The sequence below is a fragment of the Manacus candei genome, unplaced genomic scaffold (assembly GCF_025592945.1).
Source record: "Manacus candei isolate 608988 ecotype Guabito, Panama unplaced genomic scaffold, ASM2559294v1 h1tg000045l, whole genome shotgun sequence".
In the NCBI taxonomy this organism is placed as follows: Eukaryota; Metazoa; Chordata; class Aves; order Passeriformes; family Pipridae; genus Manacus; species Manacus candei.
Window position 1 is genome coordinate 2824421 of NW_026138093.1, and position 27440 is coordinate 2851860.

The 27440-nt window shown below is 56.3% G+C and overlaps 1 protein-coding gene and 1 pseudogene across 1 annotated transcript in view; one reads left to right on the top strand and one right to left on the bottom strand.

Annotated features, from left to right (window-relative positions):
• LOC127474809 (uncharacterized) overlaps positions 1-27440 on the bottom strand; it is a 1721191-nt pseudogene that overhangs the window by 1307647 nt on the left and 386104 nt on the right.
• The window catches only part of LOC127474829 (zinc finger protein 850-like), a 151199-nt gene that overhangs the window by 36844 nt on the left and 86915 nt on the right, over positions 1-27440 (top strand). The gene's annotated exons all lie outside the window — the stretch shown is intronic.

Here is a 27440-nt window from a genome sequence, read left to right on the forward strand (position 1 = left end):
ATCCTTTAAATGTTTCTTTAATTCCCTTATTACTAGTTAATGCTATAATAAAAGCCGATCATAGTATTGTATGAATGCCAACTGATAAAGCAGTTATTTTGTGTTCTTTTTTAGCTTTTGATTCTCTTTGCTAGTTTTTTATTCTTACTGCAATATAAGATTTTTTGTACTGTTTGAATGTCTGTTGTACTTGTCTTTATTCCGGGCATGTATTCAAATGAACTAACACACAGGGGCACAGCTCTTTGGGGCAGGAGACGAGCAGCACCCTTGCCAGGACTCGGGGTGGTGGCAGGTCTCCTTGGGCCAGGACTTGCCAGAGCTGCTGATTTGGGTGCAGCCGTGGCCAAAGGGCTGCCAGCAGCATTGGTGCCCTTGCCCACACCTTCCTTCTCAGTGTCAGCCCCCTTGTTTAGGATGGCCACCAGCCAGCACTTCTCCCAAGGAGGCCGTGCCAGCTTGTGTGGAAGGCCCCGTGCCCTTCCTGCTGCGACTGAGTCGGCGGCCGAGGGGGCTCCTTGTGCTGCCGTGAGCAGGCACAGGAGGGGAGTGTTTGCTCATTTCTTGAGCTGTTCCTACAGTTCAGGTCCAGCCAGATTAGATACTTCAGAGAGCGGATTCCCTCCAAGGTGGGGCAGGTTGGCGGGGCTGGGGGAGGCCCCAGGCCACGTGGCACTGTGTCCCAGGGCCCTTTGTGACACGCTGGGCATGGCCGGTGGGATGGAAGGGGGCAGGGTGTCCAAGGGCCCTTTATGACCCGTGGTGACAGAGGTGCTGCTGGTGACACGGCCACAGTGTCAACAGTGCTCCTCGGAGCAGGCGACGGGACAGGACGGGACAGAGCGGTGCTGTGCGGAGCCCCCGCGCAGCCAACTCGTGCCTTGCTGACCCGGAGCGTTTTGGAGGATTTTCTCGCTTTCAGGTGACCTTGAGGCATTTCCACAGGATTTGGAGACCCGGAGTTTCTCCGAGGTGTCTCTAATCCCTGTGGCAGGTGCCCTCGAGACCCTTTTGCAGGACTTGGAGACCCGGAGCTTCTCCGAGGTGTCTCCAATCCCTGCGGCAGGTGGCCTCAAGGCCATTCTGCAACTTAGGGCCCGGAGTTTCTCCGAGGTTCTCTTTCTCTCTTGCAGGTGCCCTGGACACCAGACTGTGGCATGGCAGGGAGACGCTTCAGCCTGCTCAGGTTGTTCCGGAGGAAGAAGGAGGAGGAAAGCCCTGGAGCTGCTCCAGCACAGCAGCCTGAAGAGGTGCAGCAGGTGCAGCCCCCGCAGGAGGGTGAGTGCTGGAGCTGGGCCACAGGGCTGGAGGCTGCAGCCCCCTTGACCTCATCCTGTCCCATCCCATCTGGACATGCCCAGGGAAAGGGAGGGGGGCAGAGGGGCTGAACTCCTGGCAGCCGTGCTCCATCCACTGGGCATCCCGGGGCTGGCCCTGCCTGCTCCTGGAGCCCAGGCCTGGGCTGTGTTCTCCGGCCTCTCCCGCACACCCTCAGCTCTGAGCGCGCTCGCTCTTTGCCAGATGCAGGCCAGGAGCGGACAGAAGAGCAGCTCCGTGCCCGTGGCCGCTTCCGCAGGGCAGCACAGGTACCTGCAGCCATCCCCGCCTGGGCTGGGCCTGCTCTCACTGCTCAGCCCAGCACCGCTGTTGCGGCCCTCCAGGGGACATCCCTCTCTTCCCTGCCCTTCTTTCACCTGCAGACATTTATGAAATTCATGGGCAGTCGGCGTAGAAAGTCCAGGGTCACACCAGCTGATGTTGAGGCCCAGCCTGACACCATCCCGACCCAGCTGACAAGGCCTGATGTCAGCACCACGTCAACTGCTGTCCCAGCACAGTGTGACACCACAACCAGTGATCACACAACCCACTGGGACACCACGTCCACCGATGACGTGTCACACTGTGACTCTGTGCTGCCTGGTCTCACGGAGGAGGCCGACGCCACAACAATGGAGGGCGTGGCAGGCACTGACACCTCGCCTGTTCAGCGCCTGGCCGATACCCCCAGCCTGGACTTTTTTGAGGAGAGAGCTGTCTCTGCAGAAGTAAGCAGCCTGTGGCCCCCCAAGCTGGGTGCGCTGGGCCCCCTCAGCCTTTGAGGCTGGCACAGTGTGCTGGGAAGGGAAGCATTTCTCAGGGGAAGCTGGGCAAGTATCTAACTCTGGCAGCTCTCCACCTCTCCCCTGTGCATCCTCCAGGCCAGACTGTGGGACCTGGGGACCTGGGGCTGCTCAAAGCATCTCCAGTCCCTGGGGCAGGTGCCCTTGAGGCCAGACAGTGGGACTAGATGAGGCGAGGCATTTCCCAGGCTTCTCTCTTGCAGCTGCCTTCAAGGTACGACTGCAGGACTTGAGGAGCCAAAGCTTTTCCATGGCATCTCTGCTGCAGGTGTCCATAACGCCAGACAGAGACATGCAGCAGAGACCCCCCACGGTGCCCAAGCTGGCCTGGGTGAAGGAGGAGGAGAAGGAGGAAAGCCCTAGGGCTGCTCCAACACAGCAGCCTGAAGAGGTGCAGCAGGTGCAGCCCCCGCAGGAGGGTGAGTGCTGGAGCTGGGCCACAGGGCTGGTGGCTGCAGTCCCCTTGGCCTCATCCTGTCCCATCCGCTCTGGACATGCCCAGGGAAAGGGAGGGGGCAGAGGGGCTGGGGCTGATCTCCTGGCAGCCGTGCTCCATCCACTGGGCATCCCGGGGCTGGCCCTGCCTGCTCCTGGAGCCCAGGCCTGGGCTGTGTTCTCCGGCCTCTCCCGCACACCCTCAGCTCTGAGCGCGCTTGCTCTTTGCCAGATGCAGGCCAGGAGCGGACAGAAGAGCAGCTCCGTGCCCGTGGCCGCTTCCGCAGGGCAGCACAGGTACCTGCAGCCATCCCCGCCTGGGCTGGGCCTGCTCTCACTGCTCAGCCCAGCACCGCTGTCGCGGCCCTCCAGGGGACATCCCTCTCTCTTCCTTGCCTTTCTCCTGTAGCTGGTTTGCAGATTCATCAGGTGCATTTGGCATGAAGAGGCCACTTTCATGGCCCATGGGGACACGGCAAACTTGGACCTCTTCAATGCCCAGACCAGCGCTGCCCTTCTGGATTTGCTTGTGGAGAACGGTGTCTACAAAGCGAAGCAAGTAAGCAGCCTGTGGCCAGGGCTCCAGTCCCCCAGGGATGCTGTGGCCCCTCACGTCGGCTGCTCTGGGTCCCCTCAGCCTTTGAGACCAGCAGAGTGTGGTGGCAAGGGGAGCACTTCTTGGGGGAAGCTGGGCAAGTTACTGGCTCTGGCAGCTCTCCAACTGTCCCCCGTGTCCCCTCCAGGTGCCGGCCATAGTCAGGTGCATCCATCAGTGGCTCACGTCCAATGTGTCTGATGAGCACCGGCTGGACAAGACTCTTGTCCTGCTGACCGAGGCACACCCCACGGACGTTGCAGTGACCCTGCTGCGCTCTGCCCCAGCCTGTGACAGGTATGGGGCCCACCTGCCTTGAGGGCTCACCTGCCTTTAGACCCCATCCCCCTGGACAGCCTGTCCCAAATGGTGTGCCAGAGACATGGAGACTTCCCGGACACTCCAGCTCCTCTCTTTGCCAGCTTTGGCATGTCAGCCTCCAATCCTGAGGCCAGCCTGCCTCCCTGCCCCACAAGGCACCGTGGCTCTGTCACCTGGGCCCCGCAGCTGCCCAGGCCACAGCGCTGTGTCCCAGACCCCCCTGAGCCAGAGTTGTGACTCCACAGAGCTGCTCGCACCATGTGGAAGACGCTCATCTCCTTCAGACGGACTAAGGAGCCGGTGCTGCAGATCCTCTTCTGTGTGCTGGAATACTGGCCAGCGCACAGGAGACGCACCTCTGATGGGGATGAGAGGGATGTCTTTGCCCTGGCTGTGAGTTTCTTGAGCTGACCTCTGCTGGCCCCCAGGTTGCCTCTGGGATGCCTTTCCATCCTCCCTCACCACTGCTTCTCCCTGCCCCAGGCACTGGGCTGCAAGCCTGGCTTAGGGGCAGGTTCAGGGGCAGCAGGCCGGGGGATCCCCCTGTGTCTCCTCTGGCCTGTCCCTGCCACATTTGGGCCCTGCCACATGGACATCTGGGCCCTGAGAGCTGTCTCTGGGTGCTTTGTCTTTGGCAGGCAACTGTGGCACTCTGGGAGATCCTCCAGCTATCCCACTCCTGGTGCCCAGGGGGAGTGAAGAACAATTCCCCCCGCCTCCTTCTGACTCTGCTCTTCCAAGTTTTCATCAGCACAGAGGAGATGTCAGAGGAGGTCGAGACCTTCTGGAGGCGATGCCGGGAGCAGCGCAGCCTTCCCCCCAACCCCAACAGGTGCTCCATCCCAGTCCTCTCTCCCTGCCACGCCCTCGGGGCTGGGGCCAGGGCTCTGTGCCTGACCTGGGCTGTGCTCTGCACACAGGTTTGCAGTGCAGACCGTTAAAGCCCTGCTGCGCCAGCTGCTGGATGAGGACGTGTTGATGGCGATCGGTCGCAAGTGTGGCTGGGACATGCTCCTCAAGGCTGACACCCACCACTATGCAGTGGGTCTGCTGGCCAGGTGAGAGCCCTTTCTCCCCACTGCCCCTGTCATTTTTGCCCTGTGCACAAGCCACCCCACACAGTACCTGTGTGCTGGGCCAGAGGGCCTTGGTAGCCAGGGATGGCTGAGCAGAGTGGAAAAGGCGGAGAGGGGCGGCTGCACAGGAGGAGCCACCTCCCAAAGTGCCCACATCCTCTCCTGGGCTGGTGGCCAAAGACCAGACCTGTGTGAGTCAGTCCCAGGAGAGCTTTGCCCACCTGGCTCAGGGTCTCTGGCACCTTTATTCCCCCTTGCAGGGAGCTGTGCCGTTTCTCCCGCTCCTTCTGCCGCAGCATCGCCGTCAGCCTGCTCCCGCGGCTCAGCAGGGGAGAGCCCCTGTGGGAACTGCCTGCCCTGGCGTTCCTGGTGGAGGTGAGCCTGATGGCGAGCGCTGCCTGGCCCAGCTGCCTCCCCCTCTCTGCCCTCTCACAGCCGCAGCCACCCGGGACGGTGCCTGCACCCTGTGCTGCTGCCTGGGCCCAGCCCCGGGCGGGTCCGGGCTCCTGCCAGCCGGGCACCCCGTCACTGCTCCCTGCCTTTCAGGTCCTGCACTGCCTGAACCCCAGACAATGTGGGCCCAGCGTCCTGCAGATCATTTCCAGGCACCTGCGCAGGCAGTGCCCGGAGAGGCGTCGCCTGGCGCTCCGAGGCCTGGTGGTGCTCAGCAAGGCTCCCGCAATGGTGAGCAGGGGGCAGGGGCTGAAGCCGGGCCGGCAGCGTGAGGCTGTGCAAGGCAGTAGCTTGGCCTTGGCTGGCCTTTGGCAGCTGTGGCAGCTGCTCCCAGCTCTCCTCCTCCCCGTTCAGCTGCCCACCTCTTTTGGGATGCACCTTTGACCTCTGGGCCCCGCGGCAGCAGCGTGGGGCTGCACCACAGCATTGTGTTCCACACAGGCTAAGAGCATCCGGAGCCTGAATGAAAGCCTCCTGGAGCTACTGCAGGATGCAGACACAGACACAGTTCAGATGACTCTCTCTGTGTTCATCAATGTGCTGGGCTTGAAAGTCATCGAAATATCCAGCCCAATAGCCCTGAAGTTGCTTGAGGTGCTGCGGCCACTCTTTGACAACGTAAGGCTCTGTGCCCCTCATTGTGGGCACTGAGTGCTGCCAGGAAACTTTGGGCCCAGTGTCTTTTCAGGCCTGTGCCCCAGTGGGCCTGGAGAAGCCAGTGCTGAGGTCTTTTCCTCTTCCTTTGCACCAGGAGCACAGCCAGCTGCAGCAGCTCTCCATGCTCCTCTTCCGGGAGCTGATGGAGGCGACAGAGAGGAGCAAGAGCCTGAAGCCACACGTGTACCTGAGTCTGGTGCCATTCTACTTCAACTGGCACGATGAGAACCAGCGTGTGGCAGAGGTGAGGACTCGTGGGCTCTGGTGTCCCCATGGCAGGAGGCTGCTGTGCCTCCTGCCCTGGCCCATGGTCGCCTGCAGCCTCCTCCTGGCCTTGGCGCAGGGATGCGGGTGCTGTGCCCTGGGCTGCGGTGCCATGGCCCGCTCTCTGTTGCTGTGCAGGCCTCTCGGAGAGCACTGTTTGGTGCAGCCAAGTTCCTGAAGTGGAGGGATCTTGAGAACTTGGTGACCATGGAGCAGCCATGGAGGTTTCCCGAGTGCCTGGTAAGGATGGCCCCAAAGCCCCAGCCCCTGGCTCCCCTGGAGCACCCAGCCCTCTGCTCCCCCCAAACCCGGCCCCAGCGGCTGCTGGCCAGGCCTCAGGGCTCTGCGGGCAGGGGAGCCCCGAGCTGGGGGCAGGGAGCGCCCGGCCAAGGGGCAGAGCCTGAGCCGAGCCTTCCCTCCGTGCCCTGGCACTCTTTGCAGCTGGAAAAGGACAGGAGCCGAGTGGGCCAGTACGTGCGCCAGGCCCTGCCGTTCCTGGAGAGCCCAGAGGAGCCCCTTCGAAAGCTGGCCATCAAGTTTCTGGGTGAGCCACAAGGCCGGGGTCCCTCCCCACCCCGCTGCAGTTTGGCCCCAGCCCCGGCTGCTGCAGCGGCAGCAGGATGCGGCCCAGGGCATGTGGAGCCCCGAGTGGCCTGGTGCCTGCTGCCGCCCTGTGCCAGCCCAGCCCTGGGGCGTCCCCATGCGGGAAGGCCCCGGGCTCAGCCCTGCCAGGGCAGGAGGCCGTGTGGCCGGGCTGGCAGCGCCGCTGCGGGGGACCTGTGCCTCTGGGGCCTGACAGGCTCTGTGTTCCCAGGGATCGCCGCCAGGTCCATGAAGCAGGAGCAGCCAGAGCTGCAGCTCATCTGCCAGGGTGAGCGAGGGCACCTTCCAGCTGATCCCCTTGGGCCCTGCTCCCTCCTGGCCATGGCAAGAGCTGGCTGGCATGGCCCTGGCAGGAGGGGCTCCTCACGTCCCCACACCCCTGGCCTCTCACCTTGGCTCTCTTCCTTTCTCTTTCAGCCCTTCAAGGCATGACTGATGACAGCCCTGCCGTCTCAGACCTGGCCTGTCAAACGCTCCACATCATCAGAGCTGTACGGAGAACTTCATTCTTCCCATTCTGGTAGTCTCCGTTGCTGCCTCTTCCAGCCTGTAGAGACATGACAGAAGACATCAGACTCGCCATGGCAGGCCTGGCAATTCAACACTGCTACGTGCCAAGAGCAGTACAGATGGCTCCCCACTGCAGATTCCAGCAGCTCCAAGACTGGCTGTGCAGGGCATGGAAGACCTGGCCTTTTCCACAGGGCAGTGTCTGCTTGTGCTGCTGCAGCTCTGTGGGGAACTGATGCAGGAAGCTCCATCTCCTGGGGCCACCTGAGCCTGTGGGGAAGATGCCTCTTCCCTGCAAGCACCTCCTTTGAGCCCAGCATGGGAATATTACATCCATGTTATCGCACACAGAAGCCCAGGAGGTTTTTTTGGTGCCCAGTGTGCACAGGGCCTTGGGGAAGAGGGGAAAAGGGCTCCCCGTGCTCAGCAACACTTGCCCCGCTGTGCAGCGTGCCAGCAAAAGACCAGCAGGGGAGGGGGCGCTGGGAGGCCAGGAAGGGGTGAGGTGCTGTGGAGGCCCTGATGGGACAAGGGAGCGGGAAGCCTTGAGGGGAATCTGTGAGGGGGTGGGTGGCAGAAGGCTGCAAGGGGACAGACTAGGAGCAGGCCCCAAGGGGCAGGGTGGAGGGAAAAGCCCCCAGGACTTGGGGGGCAGAGGCCATAAGCAGCCCCCAGGCAGCCACCTCCTTCCCTGCCAGCCGGCTGCTCTGGTGCTTTCCCAAGGCCTCTCCCAGCCCTGTGGCAGAAGCCCTGGAGGCCAGGCCTCAGCAGCAGGGTGGGCACACCCCCAAGGGGGCCAGGCTGGCCTGGCTGGGGACAAGGAGGGCAAGGGGGCCCTGCCGGGGCACGTCTGCTGGGTGCTGCCAGCGAGGAGCAGTGGCACAGGCAGGGCTGGCGGCCAGCCTGGGCCCCCACGGCTGCCCAGGCCAAGGGGCTGTGGCCAACACCCCCCCGAGCCAGAGCTCTGGGCCCACAGAGCTGCTGCCACCACGGGCAGGGCGCTGGGCTCCTCGGGCAGGCCTGTGCACTCGCTGCTGCCCAAGCGGCTCCGCCACACAGACAACAGCACCAGAGGCTGCCCAGGAGCAGCAGCACCCACAACGCCTGGGCCTCCTCATCCAGGCACCCACACCCACCAGGGCACCAAAAATGGGCAGACTGTGGGCACAATTGCACCCGCTTTGGCAAAAGGCTTCAGGGCAAGTGGCCACCACAGCTTTCCAGTGACTCCCCAGCCTCACAGCAACCCTTGGCAGCTTCAGCTGCAGCCTGACATCCTGACTGACTTCAGTGGCCCTGCTTGAGGCTGGACACACCTTCCACACTCAGGTGTCCCCAGCCAGTGCCACTGGTGCTATCCTCAGAGACTCTGCTGGGACACCAGCCTCAGGCTGCAGCTGCTCAACCTCTCCTCCACGCAGGCACCTTCAAAACATGGGCATGGGCTTCTAAACTCTATGTCCAGCACTTGAGGGCAACAAGGGGCACAGCTCTTTGGGGCAGGAGACGGGCAGCAGCCTTGCCAGGACATGGGGTGATGGCAGGTCTCCTTCGGCCAGGACTTACCAGGTTGTCCCTCAAGAATCCCGGGAGCAGGCAGGGAATGCTGAGCAGATCAAGCCCTGCCCAGATGTCCCATCGGGAAGACACTGTTCTAGGGGGAATTCACTGGGTCTACTAACTCTTACTGACTGGCTTAATGACTCAGCCATGGTGTGTCCCTGTCACTCAGATGCCTTCTTGGCTGCACCTGACATTGTGATTCATGTGACTGACAATACCTTTAACATCCCTGTAAGTGATCCTTGTTATTTTAGTTGTAGCACAGATCAAAACGTATCTACCCTCCATTTATCATTAATAATTCCCATGGGCAGAAGAGCCAAACTGGGGCTCCCAGGGAACCTAAGCAGAAGCTGGGAGGATGATGCAGGATACAGTGAATGAAGGAAACTGTGAAATGCAGAAATCCTCAGTGGGTGGCTGACTGCTTGGATCATCTCTGCAGCAATCCCGGCAGCTGCCGCAGCCACGGCTCCTGCTGCACTGGCCATTCAGTGCAGGCCATGCCTGCAGGGCCAGTGTGTGGGCACTGTGGCAGCATCAGGAGCAGGGGTTCAGAATCTGCCTGGTTTCAATATTCCAAGTCCTCTGGAAGCGCATGGGACAAGCCCCAAGACAAGGAGCCCGGGTCCTGGCCCTCTTGGCCGTGAACTCTGCGTGTCCAAACAAAACAGGGGCAGAGGTGGGACCAAGCGGAGTCACTCTGCACCTGCCCTGAGTTCATGGGAAGGCAAAGGGAGGATGGACCTTGGCTGAGTGCTTGGAGAGAGAGAAGGTTGTTTCTCCAAGTGGAAATGCTCTTTAACCAGCCAGCATGACCAGCCTGTGTTTTTCTCTGGTGGCTGAACACAGGCAGCACATGAGGGGAGGGGAATGTGTGGGATCAGGGCACTGCTTTGGGGCCATGCTGGGAATTCTGGTGGACTAAAAGACATACACTGAGTGTTGCTCATGAGAGAAGAGGAATAAAAGGGGACACGGAAAAATGTCGGCGGACAAGTCCCGCAATGGAACTCTGTGTGTGCAGCCTCATTTTCTCCCTCAGCATCCACAAGAGAGGAGGCAAAAAGTAGTGTTTGGGACCCCAAAACTTTCTTGGGGGGGAAACTGGGGATTGAGGGAACAATGGGAAAGTGGGAGGAACAGGGAGAAGGGTAGAAAAGGGGGGGTTGTCTGGTAGGTCCAATGGCCCCATGGGGGTCTTTGGGCACAGGAGGGGTTGGAAAAGAGGGGGTGCCCCCCCTGAGCTCCCAACTTACTGTGAGGTGCTGGGGGCTGCTGAATCCAATCTCAGAGTTGGATTATGCCAACAGTTTCAGTTTAGAGGAATTACAGAGGTGTGACTGAACCACTTTTGTCCCCCAGCTTTTAACGATGGCAAATCAGATCTATTGATAAAAAGGAATTTATTTAGGGTTCCAAATGATCAAACAAAGGATCTTCATCAGAATTATTTACTGCACAATACAAACACTAAAACTACCAGGAGTACAGGATAAGATAGGACAGTGTTCTACCCTAAAGAAATTGTTGAAGAAATTCTACTAAATTTGGCTTAAAAGCAATAGTTCTTAATTTGAGATGGATGTAACTCCCCCTCCAGCAGTGACCTTGGTGGGGCCCCAGCCAAGGCAGGAAACTCCACACACCCCCAAGAAGGGTTCTGTTGGAAGAACCTGCCCCTGTGAAAGGGGTTGAAAGGGATGGACTGACAGTCACTGGACTCCAGGGGTTGCCTCCCCATCAGGGGGTTCATTTCAGGGTGGAAGCAGCGGCTGAAGCTCTTCCCGCAGTCAGGGCACTGGTAGGGCTTCCCTTACTGGTGGGCCTGTTGGTGTCTGTTCAAGGTTGAGCTGTGGGAGAAGCTCTTCCCACACTCCCCACACTTGTAGGGCCTCTCCCCGGTGTGGATGCGCCGGTGGGTGACAAGGTGGGAGTTCCGGTTGAAGCCCTTCCCGCAGTCGGTGCAGCGGAAGGGTCTCTCATCCGTGTGTGTCCGCTGGTGCACAAGGAGATTGGAGCTGGTCTGAAACCTCTTTCCACATTCCAAGCACATGTAGGGCTGTTCCCCAGAGTGGATGCGCTGGTGTCGGATCAGGTCAGAGCTGTCCCTGAAACTATTCCCACATTCCGCACACATGTAGGGTCGTTCCCCAGTGTGGATGCGCTGGTGTCGGATCAGGCTGGAGCTGTTACTGAAGCTCTTCCCACATACCCTACATGTGTAGGGCCGTTCCCCACTGTGGATGTGCTGGTGGGTGAGGAGGTTGGAGCTCTTTCTGAAGCTCTTCCCACATTCCGGGCACCTGAAGGGCTTCTCCCTGCTCGGAGGCTGCTCAGGGACCACCAGGTCATTGCTCTGGTTCAAGCTCTGGCCACCTTCCCAGCACAGGCTGGTTCTTTCCTCCTCAGAGCACCCTGGGCTGGCTTTGGAGCCCCTCCTGCGGGGGGATCTCCGGCCCTTTTCCTCCCCGCTGCCTTCCTGCGCCGGGGAGCCCTTCAAAACGGCCTCTCCCACCAGGCTCTCACGGGGGGATTTGTCCTCCGGGCTCTCCCTCCTCAGCTCGGGGCCTGGGGCAGGAAGCAAGAAGGACAGGCAGGGGATTTGCCTCCGGCCCACAGGGAAGGCCAAGGACATCCCCCCAACTCCGGCCCCGGCAGGACGGCGGCGCCAGCGGGGTTGTCCTGCAGCCGGGGCCATGCTGGGCTGACAGAGCCAGCACAACACCCGCCCAAAGGGACACTGACTTCCTCCTCACCTGCCTGGGGGGCCCAAGGCATCTTCCTCTTCCTCGCAGCCTCCTCCTCCATCCGCCCAAGCTTTGGGAAGGACAAATCCTGATGGGGGGAAAACAAGGGCTGAGCGCGTTGGCTTGGGGGTTCCTCCTGCCCAAGTCCATCTCTAGAACTCACCGGGCATCCTGTGTCCATAAAAACCTCCAAAACACCAAGATTCAGCCCAGAAAAACCAAACCACACAGATTCAGGCAAAAAATCCCTCAGAAATAGCAAGATGAACTCCATCCAAAAAGCAAAATGTTAAGGTTCAGCCAAAAAATACTCCAAACTATGAACATTCAGCCCAAAAAAACTCTTGCAGTAATTCCCCCTCTCTGGTCTCTCCTCTGTGGGGTTTGGAGGGTCTCCTGTGTCTGGGATGCTGGGGGTCCCACTTAGGAATACTGAGAGTGTTGGGGGTCCTAAGGGTTCCTTCTCCTCTGACTCTCACCTTCGGGGTGCCACATTCCCAGACATTCCCCCTCTCCAGGTTCTCCATTTCATTGTCCCAGGGATCCCAGGGGTCCCCACTGTCCAGGCTTCCCCTTCCCCATGCCCCACGTTTCAGGCTCCCGGGGGTCCCAGGGCTCCTCCCTCTCCGTGCTCCCCCCTCCAGGCTCCCGGGGGTCCCCCAGCTCCACCATCTCCCCGCTCCGCCCTCCACACTCGGCAGCTCCCGGGCTCCACACCCACCCCCGGCACTCCCGGGGGGCCCCAAACCCGCTGTGTCCCCCCCGCCGGCACCGGGCTGACAATGGAGCCGGCGGGGCCTGACCCAGCAACACCAACCCCCACCGTGGGGGGACCCGCATCCCCCACCCACCGCCGGGGCTCTGCCCCCAACCCAGCCCGGCACCCCCAAAAAACACCTCCTGCCCACCCCCAAGAGCCCCCAAGGGCACAGCCCTGCACAAGGGCCGGCTGTGCCCAAGGAAACCAAACAGCCCCACAGGTGGGGGACACCAGAGGCTGCCCCAGGGAAACGAGAGCAGGGAGTGGATCGGGCCCCCTGACACGTGGGCAGGCTCTGGGTTCAGCCTGACCAGGGGCAATTTGGCACCAACAGCACGGCCCCGACCGCTGGCTCCGCACAGGGGGCCCGAGCTCCCCCCTCTCCAGGCTCTCGGGGCTCTTGCAGCTCCCCCCTCTCTCCAGCCTTCCCCACTCTCCAGGGATCAAGGCATGGGGACACAGAGGGACCCCCACGGCAACCCCACTCCTGCTGTCCCGCATCCCCTTAGCCCACCTGTCCCATCCCCTTCCTGGGCTGTTCCCTGGTGTGGATGCGCTGGTGTCCGATCAGGTGGGAGCTCTGTCTGAAGCACTTTCCACAATCCTCACATATGTATGGACGTTCCCCAGTGTGGATATGCTGGTGGCTGAGGAGGTGGGAGCTCTTCCTGAAGCTCTTCCCACATTCCAAGCACTTGTAGGGCCGTTCCCCAGTGTGGATGCGACAGTGGGAGTGGAGGGTGGAGTTGTCAGTGAAGCTCTTCCCACATTCCCCACACTTGTAGGGCCGTTCCCCGGTATGGATGCGCTGGTGAATGTGCAGGGTGGAGCTGTCACTGAAGTTCTTCCCACATTCCCTACACACGTAGGGCCGTTCCCCAGTGTGGATATGCTGGTGGATGTGGAGGTTGGAGCTCTGCCTGAAGCTCTTCCCGCATTCTCCACACGTGTAGGGCCGTTCTCCACTGTGGATGTGCTGGTGTCTGAGCAGGCTGGTGCTGTGGCTGAAGTTCTTCCCACATTCCAAGCACTGGAAGGGTTTCTCCCTGATGGGAGGCTGATCAGGGACCACCAGGTCAGAGCTCCCCCTCAAGCTCCGGTCCCCTTCCCGGCACAGGCTGGCTCTTTCCTCCTCAGAGCACCCTGGGATGGCTTTGGAGCCCCTCCTGCGGGGGGATCTCCGGCCCTTTTCCTCCCCGCTGCCTTCCTGCGCCGGGGAGCCCTTCAAAACGGCCTCTCCCACCAGGGTCTCATGGGGGGATTTGTCCTCCGGGCTCTCCCTCCTCAGCTCGGGGCCTGGGGCAGGAAGCAAGAAGGACAGGCAGGGGATTTGCCTCCGGCCCACAGGGAAGGCCAAGGACATCCCCCCAACTCCGGCCCCGGCAGGACGGCGGCGCCAGCGGGGTTGTCCTGCAGCCGGGGCCATGCTGGGCTGACAGAGCCAGCACAACACCCGCCCAAAGGGACACTGACTTCCTCCTCACCTGCCTGGGGGGCCCAAGGCATCTTCCTCTTCCTCACAGCCTCCTCCTCCATCCGCCCAACCTTGGGGAAGGACAAATCCTGATGGGGGGAAAACAAGGGCTGAGCACGTTGGTTTGGGGGTTCCTCCTGCCCAAGTCCATCTCTACAACTCACCAGGCATCCTGTGTCCATAAAAACCTCCAAACCACCAAGATCCAGCCCAGAAAAACCCAAACCACACAGATTCAGGAAAAAAAACGCTCAGAAATAGCAAGATGAACTCCATCCAAAAAGCAAAATGTTAAGGTTCAGCCAAAAAATACTCCAAACTATGAACATTCAGCCCAAAAAACTCTCGCAGGAATTCCCCCTCTCTGGTCTCTCCTCTGTGGGGTTTGGAGGGTCTCCTGTGTCTGGGATGCTGGGTCCCACTTAGGAATGCTGAGAGTGTTGGGGGTCCTAAGGGTTCCTTCTCCTCTGACTCTCACCTTCAGGGTACCACGTTCCTAAACATTCCCCCTCTCCAGGTTCTCCACTTCATTGTCCCAGTGATCCCAGGGGTCCCTGCAGTCCAGGCTTCCCCTTCTCTGTCCCCCCTTTCAGGTTCCAGGGGGTCCCGGGGTTCCTCCCTCTCTGTGCTCCCCCCTCCAGGCTCCCGAGGGTCCCCCAGCTCCACCATCGCCCCGCTCCGCCCTCCACAAGGGCCGGCTGTGCCCAAGGAAACCAAACAGCTCCACAGGCGTTGGCTGGGGGGATGTGAGGGCTGGGCCTGCTCAGCACAGCCCCGGCCTCGTGTCCAGCGCCTCTTTCCTGACCCACACAAGAGCTTCCCGGCCCCCCAGGGCTCCCCTGCTGCTGCCTCTGCTCCTGGCCCTGCCTTTGCTGCTCCCTTGGCTGGGGCAGTGGCTGCAGGGGAGGATGGCAGCAGCTTCAGCTCCACGGCACTTCCTGGGGGGAGCTCAGCCCAGGGGGACGGGCAGGGACCTGATGGGGATGGACAGGGGACCAGCAGGGACAGCCAGGGCCTGCAGGGGAAGGCACAGGGACAACCTGGACCCCACACTGCCAGGGCTGTCTCTGCTCCTCCTTGCAGGCTCCGTGGCCAGGCACAGTTTGTGTTCCTGGGTGCCCACCATCTCAGCACTTGGAGACGCTCAAATCAGCGCCCGCAGCTCTGCAGCAAAGCCCCAGCTCACCTGGCACACAGGGGATGGACACAGCACCTGCTCGGGGATGGGCACTCACAGCTTTGTGTCTTCTCCACCACGGGGCTCTCCTTGCTCAGCAGCACCTCTGCCTTGCACTTATTCTCAGCCTCACCTCAGGGCCTGGGCTCAAGGAAAGGAACCTGCAGGGAGGGGACATCAGGTGCAAGTTCAGGGCTGCCTGCTTGCACTGGCCTCTGGGCTTCTTTCTCTTTCTAGAACCATCCCAGAACCTCTTCTGCTTTTCTAACATTACACTGGCCACACTCTGCCTCCTCTTCAGCTTCCTGTCCATCCCCACTCCCAGCTCCCTTTCTGCCTGCCTGCTCTCCAGACACTCTGGCCCCAGCCCGGGGGGCTGACAGGGCTTCTTGTGGCCAAAGGGCAGGACCCGGCCCTTGGCCTGCTGGAACCTCATCCCCTTGCAATCAGCCCATGGATCCAGCTGGGCCAGGTCCCTCTGCAGAGCCCTCCTGCCTTCCAGCACATCAACACACCCCCAGCTTGGGGTCACCTGCACATTTGCTGATGAAATGCCTGGTTCTGCAGCAGCTGCAGATGCTCAAGGGGCAGCAGGACCAAGTCAGGGGCCTGGGAGGGCCTGGGGGGCTTTGGGGTGCGGGAGGTTCCTGGGGGAGCTGGGGAGGGGTTTTGGGGATTGGGGGTACAAACCAGGTCAGACCAGTACAGACCAGGACAGACCAGTACAGACCAGTACCTCCTCACTGCTCCCTAGATCTCTCCTGGAGCTGGGCCACGTTGTCCTGGGACACCTGAGCCCCTCCCAGTGCCCTCCCAGTACAGCCCAGTGCCCCCAGTACAGCCCACTGTGCTCCTGTCCCAGGGTGCTGGGTGATCCCTCTTTGGGGGGGGGGGTGGAAGGGATTTGAGGGGGAGCTGGGGGAGATGTGGGGGGATCTGGGTGGGGGGGGGGGGTTGATTGGGATTTGGAGGATTTTGGGGTGCTTTGGGTGTATTTGGGGGAGTTAAAAGGGGTCTTGGGGGGGGTCAAAGGGATCTGTGTGGGGAGGGGATTAAAGGGAAAAGGGGGGCTAGGGCACATTTTAGGGGGTTAATGATGTCTGGGGGGAAAGAGGAGTAGCAGCACTACGAGCAGGTGAGTCCTGAGACCCCCCTAGTGTACCCAAGACACTCTTTGTGACCCTCAAAACCCTCTGGGACTCCCAAAATCCCCCGAGAAACCCCCTAAACTGCTTCAAAGACACCCCCCCCAAAGCCCTCCAGGACTTCTCAGTTCCCTCAGAGACTCCAAAACTCTCTCACGGACTCCCAAACCCCTTCAGGGACCTTCAACCTCCTCCCTAAGTCCCCTCACGACATCAACCCCCCCCCGAGATACCTTAAAACCGCCTCAGGGACCCCGAAAAGCCCCTAAGGGACCACAAAACCACAGAACAGCAGAAGAGCTTTCTGTAAAGGAAGGGAGCAGATAATCTGAGAAGGAGGAGACCAAGGAAAAACCGAACCAAAGCAATAAAATCATCCTGGCCCTTGCAGTTTTTCCTTCATCTTTTTCTCCCTTTTCCTTTTTTTAGGGTTCTTTTTTTGGTCGGGTGGTTTTGAATTTTTTTTCCGAAGGAATTTCTCAGGACCCGAATCCAACATCCGGGTTCTTGGGAGGCCTCCCGGGCCCCGCGGCCCCCGACAGGGTTGCAATCCCGCGCTCTGCCTCTCGGGAACCCCCGAACCCCCGCGCTAAACCCTCCCGAGCCCTCCAGCCTTTCCACCCACAGCCGCGCTCCCCGCAGCCCCCGAGGGGATCCCCAGAGCCCGCTCTCGCCCGCTCCCGCCCGGTCTCACAGACAAAGGAAGGCCCCAGCGCCATCGTGACTTCCCGGCAGCCAACGCGGCGCTCTGCGCGCGCACCGCCTGCACAGACCCCGCTGCAGCCAATCAGCGCGCGGCCACTGCCCCGTCCGCCCGCCTTCTGCCACGCCCACCGCCCTGCGCGGTGCACTCTGGGACTTGTAGTTCTCGAGGGGGTCAGCGGCCATTTGCATTGACTTTTTGGTTTTTCTTTTTTTTCCTCTTTTTTCTTTCTTTATTCTTTCTTCTTTCTATTCCCTCCTTTTTTCTTTCTCTTTTTTCTTTTTTCTTCCTCTTTTCTCATTTGTTTCCTGTTCTTTTTTTCCTCTTTTTCCTCCTTTTTCTCTTTTTCTTTCTTTTTTTTTCTTTTTATTTTTTCCCTTTTTCTTTTTTTTTTACATTGTTTTCTATCAGTTATATTTGCAAGGAAGATTTAAACAAAGGTCAAAACATTCTCCAGGTACATATCTTACAACAACAGATAATCTGGCATTGTTTCAGGTTCATGAGGATTCCCAAGATCACAAACACTGAGACAGATGAAGCAAGTGTGGAAGGGGCACTTGGCCCCAGGCAATAGGCTTTTACAGCCACTTTAGGCAGCCCAAAATGGATCTGCCTGGCAAATGGGATTATGATTATGCTTTCAGGGACTATTTCCACAGTACATTGAGGGAAAACCTTGAGAGCCATTTCTTCATCTGCTGAAGGGATGAGATAAGGGGGGAGGGCAGGTGCTGTGGCCCCAGAGCTTCTCTCTGCTTTGGGGACACTTCTGTGTTTTCCTCTGTCCATTGAATTCCCAACAAAGAAGGAAAAAACTACAGGAACTCCAGTCTGGAGTGCTCAGGACATGTGGAAGCAGGGGAATTTTTCTTCCCAGCTGGGATTGAGAGTGCAATTTCACACTCCTTTGGAGAGCATTGACTGAGACATCCCATTTCTGCCCAGGGATCTCCCAGGGGGAACTCAATCCGGGCTCTGGGCAGGTCCCTGCAGGGGCAGCAGCTTCCTCTGCACATTTGAGGGGATAAAGCTGCTCTAACCCTGCACCCCAACTACTCCACAGCAATTTAGGACCTCTGAGGACAGTTCCCCACTGTTTCCACCCCAGCAGAGACCTGAACACATCCCGTGGGCACTGTGTGACCACCCCTGGCATTAACACCCTGCTGGAATGAAGACACTGACTGTAAATACAGTTGTCTACCTGGAAACCTCAACTTTGTTTGCTACTATACAGCAATAACATTTTCTATTCATATTGCAGCGACAGACTTAACAAATAGAATTGCATATATTGTGCTTTAGAAATTAAAATGCATTCCAAAGTCAGGCAATGCTAAACAACGAAAGTCTCGAACCCTCCCCCCCAAACCAGCCCCACTTTCTGCTTTCAGAACCAGCCCACTTCCTCACCCTCTTCACAAAGGGAGAAACTCTCTCTTTCCACCTCTGAAACAAAAATTCCCTCCCCAAAAGTGATCAGAAAGAGTCTACTTAGGCACTACTGCAAATGGAAGTTGTCTAATAACCATTCCTTCTAACTCAGGAAGGGGAGGAGGTGAAGAAAGTCACGACAAATGTTTGGATTCCTTCCTCTTTGACGTCTTCTCTTCCCTGTCTGACGCTCTGGGACATGTGCAGGGGGGTCAGCATCTCTTCAAAGATGGCTCCTTTCACATCAGAGCCCCTCAAATTGGCTCCCTGGAGGTCACAACCTGATAGGTCACAATTCTGAAGGGGAAGGGAAAAGAAGTGTCAATGGAATGCACCCAGAACTCTGTTCAAAGCTTTACTTGCAGTCCATTTACCTGAACTCCATTGTACTCTGAAGCTGGAGAGGTCAGCCAAAAGCCACCAATCCCCCCAATTACCAGCTGACCATAGGATAGAAAGGAATAGGATGGAAAATGAATCCCAACTCACTTCCAAATCAGTTCCTGCCAACGTTGCTCCCCTGAGGTTACAGTTCTTTAGTTTGGCGTTTCTCAGCGTTGCAACTCGGAGGTTCATTCATGTCATCTGACTGCCCTCCATGGCATCTCCTTTCAGGCTGGCACCTGGAACACACACAGAAAGGGGTTCTGTGAGGAAAACCAGTCAGAAACACAGCAGCTGCACACTGGTGCTGCCTCAGAGCTGTGTGAATTGGAGGAGGACAAGGGGATTTGGGGCTGAGATGGTCACAGACTCAGTGCAGCCCTTGTGGGCCCTTCTCAGGGTTGGACAAACCACAGCTGGACCTTTTCTGGGCCATAGAAATGTACAAACACAGGCTTCAGCTTAACAGGTCAGCCCTCTCCAGGCTGGCACAGCACAGGTTGGCACGGGCCAGGTTGCAGCAGCACAGATTGGACACCTTGAAGTTGATGTAGCAAAGATCCAGGTGGGAAAGATTCGCTTCACTGTAACTGAGATCCTGGAAATCCCAAGGAATAAATCCCCCAAAAAGGTTACACAGGGGAAGGGGTAGGTCTGGACACAAAGTTAATATTGTTGTGTGCATTAATATTTACAATGTATAAATATTTAGGAAGAAATATATGGATATAAATGTATTAAAATATATACTGTCTGTAAATATAGACAGATACAAGATAGATACAGACACACACAGGTCCTGGGAGGAGCTGAAGACACCCCACCAGGGAAGGGGGTTTATAAAAAGGAGGGAGAGGGACTTTTGATATGGGCCTGGAGGCACAGGACAAGGGGTAATGGATTTTAGACTGAAAGAGGGCAGGGTTAGATGGGAGACTGGGAAGAAATCCTTCCCTGGAAGGGTGGGGACGGGCAGGGATGGAATTCCCAGAGAAGCTGTGGCTGCCCCTGGATCCCTGCAAGTGTCCAAGGACAGTTTGGATCAACCTGCTCTAGTGGAAGGTGTCCCTGCCCATGGCAGGGGGTGGAATGAGAAGACCTTTAAGGTCCCTTCCAACCCAAACCAGTCCATGATTCTATACAGACAAATACACACAAGACCATTTATTCTACTACTTAAGACTAATGAAACCTAAATGCAAAGCTCTCAAAAATTGTCCTTGGTTCATTTTACATTTAAACAAATTACTCCTCCAGGAAAGCTTCCCCCTAAAGCAGGAATGCAGCCCAAACGACCCTGGAATTCCAAGCCAAGGTCACTGTGCCACAGCTCAGAATCCAAACTCACTTAAAGAGAACACATTGTTTGCATTTCACGTTGCCACATTCCAGCACCAGACACCAACACTCCAGAGAGGGACAGCACAAGGGGCAGTGGTTTTAATAGAAAAGAGGGAGGTTTAGATGAGATATTGGGAAGAAATTCCCAGAATTTTGTTAGAAAGAGAAATGTGTTCTCACCTGGAAAAGCTTGTTTGCAGCTAAAAGGAAAAAATCACTCAACCAGGATGTTTGCAACACCAGCATTGGGTTAAAGGCATCAGCTCCAGAATTCCAGCCAAACATGAATCCAGGATGGACAACGTTTAATGCTCCCAAGATAAACAAATAACCTGTCTTCTGTAAATCAAGAAACACCTTCATTAAATCAAGCAACACCTCCATTAAATCAAGCAACGTGGAGCTGCAATGCTGTAAGGGGGGTACTTTTGAATTAGGTGATCAATGGAGCATAGAGGCATGAGAAAGAAATCATATTAGGATGTGAAACCAGCCAGAGTATTGTACAATGCAACTTTATGGCACAAGTGAACTGAAAGGTCCATTGTGCTTTTTAGCAAGTCAACGAGATGTCCCCCATGATCAGAGCTGAGCTCCTTCTTTGGCTTGGCCCCATACTGCAAGATGGACACAAATACCCTTGAAACACAATGGGAGAGGTCATCCATAGGGGTGAGAAAGATGCTGGTGAGAGGCAGATTCTGTGGGCAGGGGTCGCTGGCCCCTTGCCCTACAGCAGGGCATGCACAGACTGTTGCTATCAGGTGATGAACAGGCGGGGTTTGGCTGCCACTCAGGCATCACCTTATACTGGGTACTGGCCCTACGTGGTGTAATGTAGAGCTGATAAAATGGGGTGTCAGGACTGCTGGGGTGAGCGATCCTCATCCTGCCATGGAGACTGTGTTGTTCCGTGGGGACGCCCGCTAAGCACGGGCACCGACCAGCTGCTGCAGATCCTGGCAGCCCTGGCCTGTCTGTGTGGGTAAGCACAGTTTATTGACAGGAACCAACCGAGAAAGCAAATGTTTTATACCATTTTTTGTATCCCTTTAACTCCTTTTTTTACTAGTTAATACTGTAATAAAAGCTGTCTGTAGTATTGTATGAATGCCAACTGATAAAGTAGGTTTTTCTGTATTCTTTTTAAAATTTGATTCTCTTTGCTAGTAGTTTTTTTTATTCTCACTGCAATAAAAGATTTTTTTTTTTTTTTTAGTGTTTGAATGTCTGTTTTACTTGTCTTTATTCTGGGCAAGTATTCAAATTAACTAATACTCCACATTCCACAGTCCTTTTGCCACTGGTAACCAGTGACTCTGAGTTCCTGCTTCCCCAGCCCCCAGGGACGGTCTCCTTATCTGCTCATTCCTCCACACTCTCCTCTCACTGATGGCATCTTAACAAGACAAGCCCCTGGGAATAATTTACTTGTAAGTCTTCAATTCTTTTGTGGTTAATTAGACAGATCTCAGAAGTGTATTCCAAGTCAATGTATTGTTCTAATAAAACCATGAGAAAAGATGCCTTTTTTGTGGCCTGTTTACTTTTTTCCTGTTTTTACATTGATATCAGCAACCTCCATTTGATAGTGATCCCAGGCACCTCCTAATTCAGTCTGAATAGATAAGAAAATCAAGACCCTTCATGTCTGACAATCCAACAGACTTTATCCCTATCCCCACCCCACCATTCCCTCATCAAACCCCTGGGACTCAAAGCAGCCTTGGGCAAATCTGAGCTCCCTCCACTCAAGGCTGGACCTGCAAGTTTCAGCCCCTTGGCACCAACTCCCACCTGCTTGGCTTGGAGAAAGAGCTGCCCAAGACACAGATGGATGTTCACTTATTGCCAGCAAACAAAACCAGAGGAAGGCACAGCTCAATAAAAACCAGAAGTCCTTCCCCTGCTGTATATCAAGTCCACCTTGCCTGCACTGAAGTCCACTTTGCACAGTAGTTAGTCTTAGACCAATGGCAAACACCTTCTGTGTCAAGCACAGATCCCAAGATCCCCCCAACACTCCCTGCCCTGGATTCTGTCCATATTTGCCCTTTGCACACAGTGAGTCACACACTGAAGTCACAAGTTCCCTCGATCCACAGAGGGAGGAAAAAAGAAAGTGAATGAATTTCTGTGTTGTGTTGAGTTAAATCTACATTTATTCCAATAATCTGGGGTGACAGAAACGTTATCAAACATCCTCTGTAGTATCTGTTCACTGGGTAAACATCTGTGTGGATGGCCAGGCCCAAGGAGTGGTCAGATCTACCGGAGACACTTTCATCTGGTCAGTCCCATCCCCCTGTCCATTGTTGGATGTCCCTCAGGAGCCCAACTCTTGGCTCCCTGTGCATCTCCAGGATGGACTTTCACAACCAACCTCTCTGCCTGGGTGGCAGGAGGGCCTGCCCTGATAAGGCCTAAAATGCCATCACACAATGCCAACAGTGCCAGCTCTCATGCAAGCTGTCTGTGAGATCTGAGAGTTACCGCTGGCACCATGGGAATGGTTTTGGTGTTGGATGATGCTCAAACCAGCCTGGTTCACCCAACTCCAAACACACATCCTGCTTTTGGAAGTTGGATGGCACAGAGAAGCTGGTAACTGGCCTGTCCATTTGGGAGGAGCAGTCAGTCACTTCATATGAAAAAAGTCCAGTCCCCTTTCATCCAGGTAGGTTCTTCTAACACAGCCCTTCTTGGGGGAGATGTGTGGAGATTCCTGCCTTGGGTGGGGACGCCCTCCAAGGACACTCCTCAAGGCTGAGCAAAAGAAATCTCCCCACAACCGTTGGTCTGGTTGAGTTCCATCAGATCTCTATGTAATAATTATTTCTTTTGGCTAGCTTTAATATAATTGTTTAAATAATTACTTCAATATAGTGCATTATCCTATCTTATACTGTATACCTAGCAGTTTTAGCTTTATACAGTGTAGTAAAGAATTCTGATTAAGATCTTTTGTCTGATCATTTTTAAGAATAAATGATTCATTTTATATAAATATTCTCATTTGGCCAATCATTAAAACCTGTGGGACAAAAGTGGTTCAATCCCACTTCTGTAATTCCTTAAATTTAATTTGTTGACAAAATCTGAGGTAAAGATTGGATCCCTTATTCCTTGAGGCTCCACAGTGGGACAATGGCTCCTTGATTCCATGAGGTTGCACTGTTTCCCAGTGTTCTTTGGCCCCATAAGGCCCTGCAGTGTCACAATGGTCCACTGATTCCATCACTTTCCCCAGTGTCACAATGGACCCTTGATTCCATGAGGTTCCCCAGTGTCACAATGTTCCCTTTGACTCCAGAAGGCCTTGCAGAATCAGAATGGCCCCTGGATTCTGTGAGGTTCCACAGTGTCACAATGGACCCTTGATTCCATGAGATTCCACAGTGTCCCATTGGTTCCCTTTGGTTCCAAAAGGTTCTGGGATGTCACACTGGCCTCTTGATTCCCTGATGTTCCACAAAGTCCCGGGGTCCTTTTGATTCCATGAGGTTCCGCAGTGTCCCATGTTCCCTTTGGTTCCAGGAGGCCCCAGTGGATTCCAATGGCCCCTGGATTCCAGGAGATTGTACCATGTCCCAGAGTTCCTTTGATTCCTGGAGTTTTGGCAGTGTCCCAGGGTCCCTTTGTTCCCAGGAGGTTCCTTTGTTTCCATCAGGCCCTGCCACGTCCCAGACTCCCTTTGGTTCCATGAGGTGCTGCAGGGTCACAATGTCCCCTTTATTCCATGAGGTTCCACCATCTCCCAGGGTTCCTTTGGTTCCATGGGATTCCACAGGGCCAAAACTCCCTGGTTCTTATCCTTCCAACATTTGTGGGCCCATTCTATCCCTGCCTGGGATGGAGCCCCATTGTGTTTCTGCAGGAATGGATCCATGGCCATCCTGCCACTGCACCAATTGAATGCTGCACAAACGTCACTGCAGGCCCCACCCTGGATGCAGGAACAGTCTGGGAATTCCAGGCCTGCTCCCATTCAGCAGAGCCAGTCGGGGTCCCAAAGAGCACAAGGGATTGACTGCAACCCCTGCAGTTCTCTGGCATTGCTGGGGACAAATGCATGAACTGCCAGGAGCTCTGCAGAGCCCTGACAGTGCCACTGCAATCCCAAGCTGCATTGCCCGGGGCAACCCTCAGCACAGCCAAGGCCACAACCCTTCCTGAAAGGTGTCCCTTCTGGGCAGGGCCAGGGGGACAAACCCCTCCATCTGTCCCTGCACATGTTGTGTGAATTCTCATCCCCCACTCAGGGACAAAGTCAGCCTACATTGGGTGTTTAGCTTTGCATTTGCTTCACTCTTTTGTGCTTCCAACACACACACCCCAGTCTTGGCAGAGTCTGGCCCCCCAAAGAACACAAGACCTGACTAGTTGTGGCTCCTGCTGCAAGGATTGGAACTTGGGCCACAATCTGTGCCAGGAGCAGAGAGGTCCCTCCCCACAGAAACTTCTTGGCAGTGGAGTTCTTAAAAAAGCAGGATGGGCTGTGGAGATCAGTGTCAGGGCATGACCTGGGAAGTGTCTTGAGCACCCTCCTGTTTACCATGACCAGCTTTTTCATCCCTTTTCTCTCTGTTTTCTCACACCTGTTCCTTTACAAACCACCATGACCCCACCATTTCCCTTCCTTTGGTTCTTCCCAAGAGATCCCACCACAAGTCTTGCCCAGTCCCCAAATGTGCTTTCTTGTTGCCCATCATAAGACTCACACCCCAAACAGAATCCCCCATCTTCAACTGGCAAGGTCATCCTGGGAGGCTCTGCCATTGACCCATTTGGTGAAACTTTCACACAGAGATGCTGGAACTTTATCTGAATTGATTTTTTACCTTTTGGGTTTACAATGGCTTCTCCAAAAACATGGTAATTCCTGTCCTAGCAACAGAAATTCTTTGGAGAAGAAGTTTGGGACTCAAAGAATCACAGAATGGTTTGGATTGGAAGGGACATAAAAGCTCATGTGGTCCAAGTCCCTGGACATGGAGAGTGACATCTTCACTAATTGAGGCTGCTCAAAGTTCCTGACCTTGGAAAAATGCAGGGATGGGACATCCTCTTCTGTTGCAGTTCTTGCCAGCCCCATTGGTAAGTATTTCTTCATTTTATCCAATAAAAAAAAGCTCCCCTATTTCAGTTCAAAGTCATTGCCCCATGTTCTGCCACTACAACCTTTGGTAAAACGTATCCCTGTGACGATCTTAGACCATGTTTTCATCTGAAGACACCTCGGAGAGTGCTCAGAGAAGTCCCAGGGTTTGGAGGTCTCAAACATGACCACTCTACAGGGGCAAAGGAGTCATGGGTTCAGTGGTGTGCAGGCAGAGGACAGCAGAGAAGAACCCTGGGAGTGCTTGAAGAGTCGCTTCAGAGAGGGTGGATGCTTTTGTTGTAGCAGAAAAAAGCATGAGAAAGAAAGAATTAATGGCAAGTGCAGCTGAGGAGGTCCAGGCTGGCACAAGGAAAAAAGAATTTCCCTCCAAGGGCAGTGCTGTGGTGCAACACATCACCCAGAAGGAGTCTGGATGAGCCCAAGGCTTTGTGTGTGCAGGAAGAGCCAGGGAGGACGCAGAGATGTCAGTGCAGGAAGGTGCCAGCCAGGTGGGGCAGCCGGGGGGATGACGACAGCCTGCAGGGAAAGGGGCAGGGCATGGACACCGTAGGACAGCCTGGGCTGGAGAGGAGACAGGGATGGGGAGAAGCTGAAAGGCCCTGACACAGCCACCTTCTGCAGGCCTTTGGCCATGGCTACTGTCTGTGCCCCTGATGCCAGGAGGAGGGGAGTGGCCCTTGCAGCCCTGGGGCCTCATGGCCTCCTTGTCCCTGCTCAGCAGCCTGGCAGGTGCCACCCCATGGTCCTGCCCTTGGCACTGCACATCCCACATCCCAGTGCCCCAGGAAGAGCCCTGAGGAATGAGGCAGGGACAGGATCTGCCTTCCCAGGGGCTGGGGGTCAGGCCTTGGCCTGCTGGATTAATGAAATACATCCAGGTTTCCTCAGCATCAGAGCCACCTTTCCCTTGCTTGTCCATCCTTGTCATCACTGCAATTTTCTGTTCCAACTTGAATCTGGGGACACTTTCACAGTTGTGTCCCACATTGAGACCCAGTAACAGTACAAGAAACTTCAGTATTTCAAACTCATTTTGAGTTCTTGAAAAGTTGTTTGAACTTACTCTCAGGGACTGAGTCTCATGTAAACAACACAAACCCCCTCTGGGGGTCATTAAAGACCTGGAGCTGTTGCTGTGCTGCTGAGCTGGGCTGGGCTCCTGGCACACAGGGAGCTCCTGGCAAGCAAGAAGAGCTTCAAAGAGACAGCTCTGCTGCTGAGCAGCTCCTCTGCACAGCCCAGCAGGGCTGAGGGCACTACCTGCAGCACCAAGGGCACAGGAGAAAAGGCAGAGAGATGAGAGGCAGCCTGGGCTGGGAGGTGACTGAGTTCTCACTACGGGAGAAACCTTCCCAGGATTTGAAGGAAGAATTCTCTGGCTGTAGGAAAGTTCAACTTGCCTTCCTGGAGGCATCTCCTAAAGCTGGCACATCCCACAGCTTCCAGGATCTTTCAGCAGGACTCTCCCAGTTGCTGCAGTGCAGGGGAAGTGGCCACATGGCAGAGCAGGGCAGGAGCTGCAGGCAGCAAGGGCAGAGAGGAGAAGGGAGCAGGAGGTTCAAGGGATCCTGGGGTGGGAGGACAGGGCAGAGCTGCTCAGGGCAGGAACCTTGCCAGCCCTTTGCCACGCTCAGGCTGTGGCTGCAGAGCAGTGCAGGTGAGTTCCTGCAAGTGCCTCTGCCAGCTGCCAAATGGCAGCAGTGGCAGGAGCTGTCAGGATGGCTCTGCTGGATTTGCTGGGGTGCAGCAGGAGAAGCTGCTGCAGAGCAGGACTTGCTGCTGCCCCCTCAGAGGCCCAGGGCCAGAAGGTTCCCTGTGGCAGGGCTGGCTGTGCGGTGGGAAGGTGGGGGTGCAGCCAGGGGTGCCCAGGGCTGTGGGGCAGAGCAGGGTCCTGCCCCCAGGGCTCTGTGTGCTGGGCAGGGACTCTGCTGCCTGCCAGGGTCAGCTCTCAGCCCGCCCAAGGAGCTGCCACGGGGCTGGGGGAGAAGGGCTGTGGGGAAGGAACAACTCCTGGGAGGGCAGAGCAGGGCAGAGTCCTTCTGATCTCCAAAGTGGGCTGCAGGGATGAGGGCTGGTCACAGCTCCAGATCAAAGCAGGAAATTTCCCAGAAGGTATTTGCAGAGGCACAGACAGACAGGGGGTACTTTAACGAGAATGAACCAGTTCTTTCAGTGTTATACTCTGGGTTATCTGGGTGCTGAGTGTGACAGAAAAATTAATCTCTGAGCACAGGAGGAGACACTGCAACTTGAACTCTGTTAGACTAGAGGGTATTGAACCTGAGAGTATCAGACATCAAGACTGTCTTATAGATGTATCAGTGTCACTTTTCCAGCCTCCTCAGGGTTGCTCTGACATTGCCATCAGAGCCTGCCCAGCCAGAGATGCCCCTGGGCAGTGTCCTGTGCTGCTGGGATAGCTCTGCAGGGCAGAGCTGAGCCCCCAGGGCTGGGATGGGCTCTGGCAGCACTGGCAGGGCCCAGCCCTGTGCCCAGGGAAGCAGCTGCTGGCAGGGACAGCTCCAGGCAGCAGAGCCCTGGGCAGGG